The 10,918-nt window shown below is 45.7% G+C and overlaps 1 pseudogene; it reads left to right on the forward strand.

Moving 5' to 3' along the window:
* The first annotated feature begins 202 nt into the window (after positions 1–202).
* Positions 203–2,127, forward strand: LOC103216284 (ribosome production factor 2 homolog; annotated as a pseudogene).
* The last annotated feature ends 8,791 nt before the right edge of the window (positions 2,128–10,918 follow it).

Below are 10,918 nucleotides of genomic sequence, written 5' to 3' on the forward strand. Positions count from 1 at the left end.
TAGATAAATCCATAGAGACAGAAATCAGATTGGTGGGCCGAGTGCAGTGGCTCATGCCTGTAATCCCAGCACTCTGGGGGGCTGAGGCGGGCAGATCACGAGGTCAGGAGATCGAGACCGTCCTGGTTAACACGGTGAAATCTCATACCTTCTAAAATTACAAAAAATTAGTCCGGCGTGGTGGCAGGTGCGTGTAATCCCAGCTACTCAGGAGGCTGAGACAGGAGAATTGCTTGAACCCAGGAGGGGGAGGTTACAGTGAGCCAACGTAGCGCAACTGCACTCCAGTCTGGGTGACAGAGGGAGACTCTGTCTCAAAAAAAAAAAAGAAAGAAAGGAACCAGTTTGGTATTTGCCAGGAGCTGGGAGGAAGGAGGAATGTGGGGTGACTACTTAATGGCTATAAGGTTTCCTGTTGGGGTAACAAGAATTTACCAGAACTAGATCCACCTAGTTAAGAGTTGCAGGTAGTGGTAGCGATGGACACTCTGGATCGAGTTGTAAAGCCCAAAATGAAAACAGCCAAGAGATTCCTTGAGAAAAGAGAACCAAAACTCAATGAAAATATTAAAAATGCCATGCTGATTAAAGGGGGAAATGCAAATGTAACAGTGACACAAGTACTTAAAGATGTGTGTGCACTGAAAAAACCATACGGTGTACTGTATAAAAAGAAAAATATTACAAGACCTTTTGAGGATCAGACATCACTGGAATTCTTTTCAAATAAGTCAGATTGTTCTTTTTTCATGTTTGGCTCCTGTAATAAGAAGCAGCCAGGCCGGACGTGGTGGCTCATGCCTGTAATCCCAGCACTTTGGGAGGCTGAGGCAGGCAGATCACGAGGTCAGGAGATAGAGACCCTCCTGGCTAACATGGTGAAACCCGATCTCTACTAAAAATACAAAAAAATTAGTCGGGCGTGGTGGCAGGCGCCTGTAGTCCCAGTTACTCAGGAGGCTGAGGCAGGAGAATGGCGTGAACCCGGGAGGCAGAGCTGGCAGTGAGCTCAGATAGCACCACTGCACTCCAGCCGGGGTGACAGAGCGAGACTCTGTCTCAAAAAAAAAGAGAAGCAGCCATATAATCTAGTAATAGGTCGTATGTATGACTACCAGGTGCTGGATGTGATTGAATTAGGTATTGAGAATTTTGTCTCTCTAAAATACATTAAGAACAGTAAATGTCCTGAGGGAACAAAACCAATGCTAATATTTGCTGGTGGTGATTTCAATGTAACAGAAGATTATAGAAGACTAAAAAGTCTTCTTGTTGATTTGAGGCCCCACGGTATCAAATATCTGCCTGGCTGGATTAGAGTATGTTCTGCACTTCACTGCACTGAATGGGAAGATTACTTTTGAAGCTATAAGTTGCTGTTGAAGAAATCTGGTTGCAGAACACCACAGATTGAATTGGAAGAAATGGGACCCTCATTAGGTCTGGTTCTGAAGAGGACACACCTGGCATCAGATGACTTTTATAAATTATCTATGAAAATGCCAAAACCTCCCAAACCAAAGAAGAAGAAAACTATCTCCAATGATACTTTTGGTACAACTTGTGGAAGGATTCATACGTAGAAGCAAGACCTAAGCAAACTACAAACCAGGAAAATGAAGGGGTTGAAGAAGCGACCTGCAGAAAGGATAACAGAAGACCAGGAGAAAAAGTCAAAAAGAATTTAAAAGAAATGATGGGGGAAAAAAAAAGAATTTACCAGAACTAAACATTGGAGAAGGTTGCACAACACTGTGGAAGTAAATGCCAATAATTGAACACTTTAATATGATTAATGGTTAATTTTATTTTACGTGAATCTTATCTCAATAAAAAGAGAATAAACTGGGTGCAGTAGTTCATGCCTGTAATCCTGGTACTTTGGGAGGCCAAGGCGGGAAGATTGCTTGAGATTAGGAGTTCTCAAGACCAGCCTGAGCAACAGAGAGGAACCCTATCTTCTTTCCGTTGTTGTTGTTGTTGTTTTCTTGTTCTGTCACCCAGGCTAGAGTGTAGTGGCGTGGTGTGATTGATCTCACTACAACTCTGCCTCCTGGGTACAAGTGATCCTCCCAGGAGTGGCTGGGACGACAGGTGTATGCCACCATGCCCAGCTAATCTTCATATCTTTTTTGGTAGAGATAGGGTTTTTCTGTGTTGCCAAGGCTGGTCTCAAACTCCTGGGCTCAAACAGCCTGCCTACCTTGGCCTCCTGAAGTGCTAGGATTACAGGGGTAAGCCACTTCACCTGGCCTTGACCCTATCTTAAAAAAAAAAAAAGAAGGCCAGGTGCGGTGGCTCACGCCTGTAATCCCAGCACTTTGGGAGGCCAAGATGGGCGGATCACGAGGTCAGGAGATCGAGACCATCCTGGCTAACACGGTGAAACCCCATCTCTACTAAAAAATACAAAAAAAAAAAAAACTAGCCGGGCGAGGCGGCACGTGCCTGTAGTCCCAGCTACTCGGGAGGCTGAGGCAGGAGAATGGTGTAAACCCAGGAGGCGGAGCTTGCAGTGAGCTGAGATCCGGCCACTGCACTCCAGCCTGGGCGACAGAGCGAGACTCCATCTCAAAAAAAAAAAAAAAAAAACTAGCAGGGCATGGTGGGCATGCACCTGTAGTCCCAGCTACATAGGAGGGTGAAGTGGGAGGATTGCTTGAACCCAAAAGTTTGAGGTATCAGTGAGCTATGATGGCACTGTTGCACTCCATCCTGGGCAGCAGATTAAGACCCTGTCTCTTAATGAAAAAAAGAAAGAGATTTTAGAAAAAGGAAAAAAAAAAAAAAGGGACCTTCTCAGAACCTCTAGAATCAAGAGCGAGATGCTGCATGATCAATGTAATGAAAACTCTCGGCCAGGCGCGGTAGCTCACACCTGTCATCCAAACACTTGGGGAGGCAGAGGTGGGTAGATCATGAGGTCAGGAGTTTGAGACCAGCCTGGCTGGTATGGTGAAACCCCGTCTCTACTAAAAATAAAAATTACCCAGGCGTGGTGGCTCGTACTTGTAGTCCCAGCTACTCGGGAGGCTGAGACAAGAAATCCCTTGAACCCTAGAGGCAGAGGTCACAGTGAGCCGAGATCATGCCACTGCACTCCAGCCTAGGTGACAGAGCAAGACTCCATCTCAAACACTCAAATCCTTGCTTTCTTCCTTTTTTTTTTTTTTTTTTTTTGAGATGGAGCCTTGCTTTGTCACCCAAGCTGGAGTGCAGTGGAGCGATCTCGGCTCACTGCAATCCCCGCATTCTGGGCTCAAGCTGTTCTTCTGCCTTTGCATCCAGAGTAGCTGGGATTACAGGCACGTGTCACCACGCCCAGCTAATTGCTTTCTATTTTTATTTATTTATTTATTTTTTGAGACAGAGTCTTGCTGTGTCGCCCAGGCTGGAGTGCAGTGGTGCGATCTCCACTCACTGCAAGCTCCGCCTCCCAGGTTCACGCCATTGTCCCACCTCAGCCTCCTGAGTAGCTGAGATTACAGGCGCCCGCCACCTCGCCCAGCTAATTTTTTGTATTTTTAGTAGAGACGGGGTTTCACCGTGTTAGCCAGGATGGTCTCGATTTCCTGACCTTGTGATCCGCCCGCCTTGGCCTCCCAAAGTGCTGGGATTACAGGCATGAGCCACAGCGCCTGGCCTGTTTTCTATTTTTAGTAGAGATAGGTTTCACCATGTTGGCCAGGCTGGTCTCGAACTCCTGACCTCAAGTGATCCACCCACCTCGGCCTCCCAAAGTGCTGGGATTACAGGCATGAGCCACTGTGCCTGGCCAAATCTCTGCTTTCAAATACCCACCTCTTCTCATGTCAAGGCTACATTCTGCACTTGCAGACTATTGAAGTAATTCCATATATATGTATATACATAAAATGAATATATGTATATTTACTACATATATATTATATGTGTGTGTGTGTGTATATATATTTTATTTTATTTTTTAATTTTTTTTTTGAGACGGAGTCTCGCTCTGTCGCCCAGGCTAGAGTGCAGTGGCCGGATCTCAGCTCACTGCAAGCTCCGCCTCCCGGGTTTGCGCCATTCTCCTGCCTCAGCCTCCCGAGTAGCTGGCACTACAGGCGCCCGCCACCTCGCCCGGCTAGTTTTTTGTATTTTTTAGTAGAGATGGGGTTTCACCGTGTTAGCCAGGATGGTCTCGATCTCCTGACCTCGTGATCCGCCCGTCTCGGCCTCCCAAAGTGCTGGGATTACAGGCTTGAGCTACCGCGCCCGGCCTTATTTTTTTTAATTTTTTAAATTGAGACAGAGTCTCAATCTGTGGCCCAGGCTGAAGTGCAGTGGCGCGATCTCAGCTCATTGCAGCCTCCACCTCCTGGGTTCAAGCAATTCTCTGCCTCAGTCTCCTGAGTAGCTGAGATTACAAACCACCGCCACCACGCCCAGCTGATTTTTTTGTATTTTTGGTAGAAACGGGGTTTTACCATCTTGGCCAGCCTGATCTTCAGTGCCTGACCTCGTGATCCACCCGCCTCCGCCTCCCAAAGTGCTGGGATTACAGGCATGAGCCACTGCGCCCAGCCATGTATTCTATATTTATATATGTGGCAGTCTACTATGTGGCAGTCACTAAACTAGGCACTGGTAAAACAAACAACAGAGTGCAAAAAATAGTCACGGCCCCTGCCCTCCTGGAGCTTACAAACCTTGTTGGAAGAGGCAGGCGTTGATCAAAAGACTATATAAATAGGGCCAAGCGCAGTGGCTCAGGCCTGTAATCCCAACCCTTTGGAAGGATGAGCCCGGTGGATCACCTGAGGTCAGGAGTTCAAGACCATCCTGGCCAACATGGCAAAAACCTGTCTCCACTAAAAATACAAAAAAATTAGCTGAGCATGGTGACACACGCCTATATTCCCAGCTACTCAGGAAGCTGAGGAAGGAGAATCCCTTGAATCCACGTGGTGGAGGTTGCAGTGAGCCGAGATCACACCACTGCACTCCAGCCTTGTAGACAGAGCGACACTAAAAAAAAAAATAAATAAACAAATAAAGGCCATATAAATAAATGAAGATGCACAACTGTGACAATTGCTATAAGAAAGATTTACGGTGCTATAAGAGCAAATAAGAGGAAGATTTGGGCCAAGCTGGGTGGCTCACACCGGTAATCCCAGCACTTCGGGAGGCTTAGATGGGCTGATCTCAAAAAACAAACAAACAAACAAAAAAGAGTAAGATTTGAGGAGCAGTGTATAACAGGTAAAGAATATTCCTGACAAGTAATAGACTGTGCAATGGCCTTGTAGCAGAATGAAGCATGGTGTCTTTAAGGACTGCAGGAAGACCATGTGGCTATAGCAAAGATGCTTAGGAACAGCCCAACCATGTAATACCTTCTAAGCCAGGGAAGATGAGTCTGGTTTGTTGTTGTTGTTTTGAGACGGAGTCTCACTCTGTCGCCCTGGCTGGAGTGCAGTGGTTAGATCTCAGCTCACTGCAACATTTGCCCCCTGGGTTCAAGTGATTCTCCTGCCTCAGCCCCCCAAGTAGCTGGGATTTCAGGCACACCACCACACCCTGCTAATTTTTGTATTTTTAGTAGAAACGGGGTTTTCCTATATTGGTCAGGCTGGTCTTGAACTCCTGACCTTGTGATCCCCCCGCCTCAGCCTCCCAAAGTGTTGGGATTACAGGCATGAGCCACCGCGCCTGGCCTAATTTTTATTTTTATAGAGCTGGGGCCTCACTTTGTTGTCCAGCCTGGTCTTGGACACCTGGGCTCAAGCTATCCTCCCACCTTGGCCTCCCAAAGTGCTGAGATTACAGATATAAACCTCCATGCCCAGCAGTTTTTTCAACACTTACAGAACTAGTCTCATGGCCTCTTCTTCAGAGACACCAGCACCTGGCTGCCCAATGCCCCATACTCACAAGTCTGGTTTCTACTCCTTGGGGTTCTTCCTCTGAGTTCAGAGACACGAGCACCTGTCAATGGAGGTTTGGGTGTGTGCTGTGTTTGACCCTTCCCCTTCTAAATTTCTATGTTTTAATAACTCCAACCTCTTCCTTTTGTTCCCTGAGCCCTAGGGATGGTAGCTGTTCCTATAGTTACTACCACCATGGTACTTTAGATTTCACCTTTTACTTCTTCAGTTACTCAGTTAACAACCCACTATGTTACACTGTCTCTGTCCAAATGCCATGTGATTTCTACCTCCTTACAGGACCTTGACTAATATATAAGGATTGTTATTTACCCTTCAAGGTCCAGTTCAAATGCTACCTTGTAATGTGTCTTTTCTATTATCCTCAGGTAAAATTATCCATCCAGTTAATTCATAATGTCTTTCTTGAAAAGCCAATAGGGGTTTGTTTTTATAATTACATGCCCAGTCACAATCATATGCCTACTCACATCTCTTTGTTGTCTTACAGTTATACTGAAACTTCTTTACTCAAATTAACTCTGATCCAAAAAAATTGCCTACAGATTATAATAGAGATGAGTAGGTATAGAGCAAGAAGGAACAAACATGGGTTCTAATCCATTCAATTACATATTGTAATTCTGCACAATTTACTTAAACTCTCAGTTAAATTTGTTTTTCTAGCCTCACAGACCGCTCTGAGGATTGAGTAGAATAAATGTTGAAAGGATTAAGTAAGATAATATGTGTAAAGCATTTACCACAGTGCCTGTCTAATGCCCCAAGTATTCAATAAATATAAACTATTGGCCAGACGTGGTGGCTCATGCCTGTAATCCCAGCACTTTGGGAGGCCGAGGCAGGTAGATCACAAAGTCAGGCATTCCAGACCAGCCTGGCCAACATGGTGAAACCCCTTCCCTACTAAAAATACAAAAATTAGCTGAGCATGGTGGCATTGTAATCCCGGCCACTAGGGAGGCTGAGGCAGGAGAATCACTTGAACCCGGGAGGCGGAGGTTGCAGTGAGCTGAGATCATGCCACTGCACTTCAGCCTGGATGACAGAGCGAGACTCTGTCTCAAAAATAAATAAATAAATAAATGAACTATTATTTTTGCTATTAGTTTACAATTTATCCAGTAATGTGTACCAAGAAAGCATTTTCTTTTTCTTTTTTTTTAGGGCAGCTAAAGCCTCTTTTTTTTTTTTTTTTTGAGACGGAGTCTCACTCCGTCATCCAGGTTGGAGTGCAGTTGCACGATCTCCGCTCACTGCAACCTCCTCCTCCTTGATTCAAGCGATTCTCTTGCCTCTCCTCCTGAGTAGCTGGGACTACAGGTGCGTGCCACCATGCAGGCTAATATTTGTATTTTTAGTAGAGACAGGGTTTCACTGTGTTAGCCAGCCTGGTCTCAAATTCCTGACCTCAGGTGATCCACCTGCCTTGGCCTCCTGAAGTGTTGGGATTACAGGCGTGAACCACCACACCTGGCCAATAACATACTTTTTTTTTTTTTTTTTGAGACGGAGTCTCGCTCTGTCGCCCAGACTGGAGTGCAGTGGCCAGATCTCAGCTCACTGCAAGCTCCGCCTCCCGGGTCTACGCCATTCTCCTGCCTCAGCCTCCCGAGTAGCTGGGACTACAGGTGCCCACCACCTCGCCCGGCTAGTTTTTTGTATTTTTTTAGTAGAGACGGGGTTTCAACGTTAGCCAGGTTGGTCTCCATCTCCTAACCTCGTGATCTGCCCGTCTCGGCCTCCCAACGTGCTGGGATTACAGGCTTGAGCCACCGCGCCCGGCCAAACATACTTTTTAAAAATAAGAAAGTGCCGGCTGGGTGCAGTGGCTCACACCTGTAATCCCAGCACTTTGCGAGGCTGAGACAGGCAAATTTCCTGAGCTCAGGAGTTTGAGACCACTATGCACAACATAGTGAAACCCCATCTCTACTAAAAATACAAAAGTTAGCCGGGTGTGGTGGCACACCCCTGTAATCCCATCTACTCGGGAGGCTGAGGCAGGAGAAATCACTTAAAACCAGAGGTAGAGGTTGCAGTGAGTGGAGATTGTGCCACTGCACTCCAGCCTGGGCAACAGAGTGAGACTCCATCTCAAAAAAAAAAAAAAGAAAAAAAATTAAAAGTAAAAATTAGCCAGGCATAGTGGTTTACACCTGTAGTCACAGCTACTCTGGTGACTAAGGAAGAAGAATTACATAAGCCCAGGTGTTTCAGATTACAGTGAGCTATGATGGCTCCACTGCACTCTAGCCTGGGCAACAGAGCAAGAGTAATAATAAATTTCAGGCCTATAATCTTAGCATCATGCCACTGCACTCCAGCCTGGCGACAGAGTGAGACTCTGTCTCAGAATAAATAAATAAATAAATAAAATTTAAAACATAAAATAAAACAAAGTTGCAGGAATCTCTTTATTTATTTATTTACTTATTTATTGAGATGGAGTCTTGCTCTGTTGCCTAGGCTGGAGTGCAGTGGCACGATCTTGGCTCACCACAACCTCCACCTCCCAGTTTCAAGTGATTCTCCTGCCTCAGCCTCCTGAGTAGCTGAGACTCCAGGCTCACGCCACCATGCCCAGCTAATTTTTGCTTTTTTTTTTTTTTTTTTTTTGGAGACGGAGTATCGCTCTGTCGCTCAGGCTGGAGTGCAGTGGCCGGATCTCAGTTCATTGCAAGCTCCGCCTCCCGGGTTTACGCCATTCTCCTGCCTCAGCCTCCCGAGTAGCTGGGACTAGAGGCGCCCGCCACCGCGCCCGCCACCACGCCCGGCTAGTTTTTTTTGTATTTTTTAGTAGAGATGGGGTTTCACCGTGTTAGCCAGGATAGTCTTGATCTCCTGACCTCGTGATCCACCCGTCTCGGCCTCCCAAAGTGCTGGGATTACAGGCTTGAGCCACCGTGCCCGGCCCATTTTTGAATTTTTATTTTATTTATTTATTTATTTATTGAGATGGACTCTGGCTCTATTGCCCAGGCTGGAGCGCAGTGGGGTGATCTCCGCTTACTGCAACCTCTGCCTCACGGGTTTTAGCGATTCTCCTGATTCAGCCTCCTGAATAGCTGGGATTACAGGTGCGTGCCACCATGACTAGCTAATTTTTTGCATTTTCAGTAGAGATGGGATTTCACCACGTTAGCCAGGATGGTCTCGATCTCCTAACCTCATGATCCACCTGCCTCAGCCTCCCAAAGTGCTGGGATTACAAGCGAGAGCCACCGCTCCCGGCCCAAGACGCTATCTCTTAAACAAACAAAAAAAGAAATAGGGCAACCCACTCGGGCCCCCTTCCACACTGTAGAAGCTTTGTTCTTTCGCTCTTCATAATAAATCTTGCTGCAAGAAAAGAAAGAAAGAGAGAGGCCGGGCGCAGTGGCTCAAGCCTGTAATCCCAGCACTTTGGGAGGCCGAAACGGACGGATCACGAGGTCAGGAGATCGAGACCATCCTGGCTAACACTGTGAAACCCCGTCTCTACTAAAAAATACAAAAAACTAGCTGGGCGTGGTGGCGGACGCCTGTAGTCCCAGCTACGCGGGAGGCTGAGGCAGGAGAATGGCGGGAACCCGGGAGGCGGAGCTTGCAGTGAGCTGAGATCCGGCCACAGCACTCCAGCCTGGGCCACAGAGCGAGACTCCGTCTCAAAAAAAAAAAAAGAAAAAAAGAAAAGAAAGAGAGAGAAAGAAAGAACAAACAAATGAAAGAAAGAAAGAAAATAAAGTAGGCCAATTAATAATCCTACAATGGCCTCCAAGAGTTCAAGTGAAAGGAAGTGTTAACATCTCTCTCACTTTAAATCAAAAGCTGTAAGTGATTAAGCTTAGTGAGGAAGTCATGTTGAAAGCCGAGATATGCCTAAAGGTAGGCCTCTTCTTATGAACACAAAGGAGAAGTTCCTGAAGGAAATTAAATGTACTACTTCAGTAAACACACAAATTATAAGAAAGTGAAACAGACTTATTGCTGATATGGAGAAAGTCTGGTCTAGATAGAAAATCGAAACGGCCAGAGCATTTCCTAAACCAAAGCCTAAACCAGAGCATGTCCCTAACTCTCTGTAATTCTATGAAGACTGAGAGAGGAGAGGAAGATGGAGGAGAAAAGTTTGAAGCTAGCAGAGGTTGATTTATGAGATTTAAGGAAATAAGCCATTTTCATAATATAAAAGTGCAGTAATCTCAACACTTTGGGAAGCCAAGGTGGGTGGATCATTTGAGGTCAGGAGTTCGAGACCAGCATGGCCAACATGGTGAAACCCGTCTCTACTAAAAATACAAAAATTAGCCAGGCATGGAAGCAGGCACATGTAATCTCAGCTACTCGGGAGGCTGAGGCAGGATAATTGTTTGAACTTGGAAGGAGGAAGTTGCAGTGAGCCAAGATCATTGCCACGGAACTCCAGCCTGGGGCGACAAAGCAAGACTGCATCTCAAAACAAAACAAAACAAAAAAGAATTATGCTGAGTCTTCTCTGCCTATGTTCTATAAATGGAAAAACAAAGCCTGGATGACAGCACATCTGTTTACAACATAGTTTATTGAATATTTCAAGCCCACTGTTGAGACCTACTGCTCAGAAAAAAGAAAAAAAAAGATTCCTTTCAAAATATTACAGCTCACTGACAATCCACTTGGTCACCCAAAAGCTCTCGGGGAGATATACAAGATATACATGCCGAAACAACATTCATTCTGCAGCCCATGAATGAAGGAATAATTTTGACTTCCATGTCTTTATTTTTATTTTTTAAATTTTAAATTTTTTGTTTTTATTTCTATTTATTTATTTATTAATTTTTGAGAAATAATCTCACTCTGTTGCCCAGGCTAGAGTGCAGTGGCTCGATCTCGCTCACTGATCTCTGCCTCCTGGGTTCAAGCAATTCTCCTGTCTTGGCCTCCTGAGTAGCTGGGATTACAGGCGCTCACCACCATGCCCAGCTAATTTTTGTATTTCTTTAGTAGAGATGGAAATTCACCATGTTGGTCAGGCTGGTCTC

Source organism: Chlorocebus sabaeus, chromosome 2 (assembly GCF_047675955.1).
Source record: "Chlorocebus sabaeus isolate Y175 chromosome 2, mChlSab1.0.hap1, whole genome shotgun sequence".
NCBI lineage: Eukaryota > Metazoa > Chordata > Mammalia > Primates > Cercopithecidae > Chlorocebus > Chlorocebus sabaeus.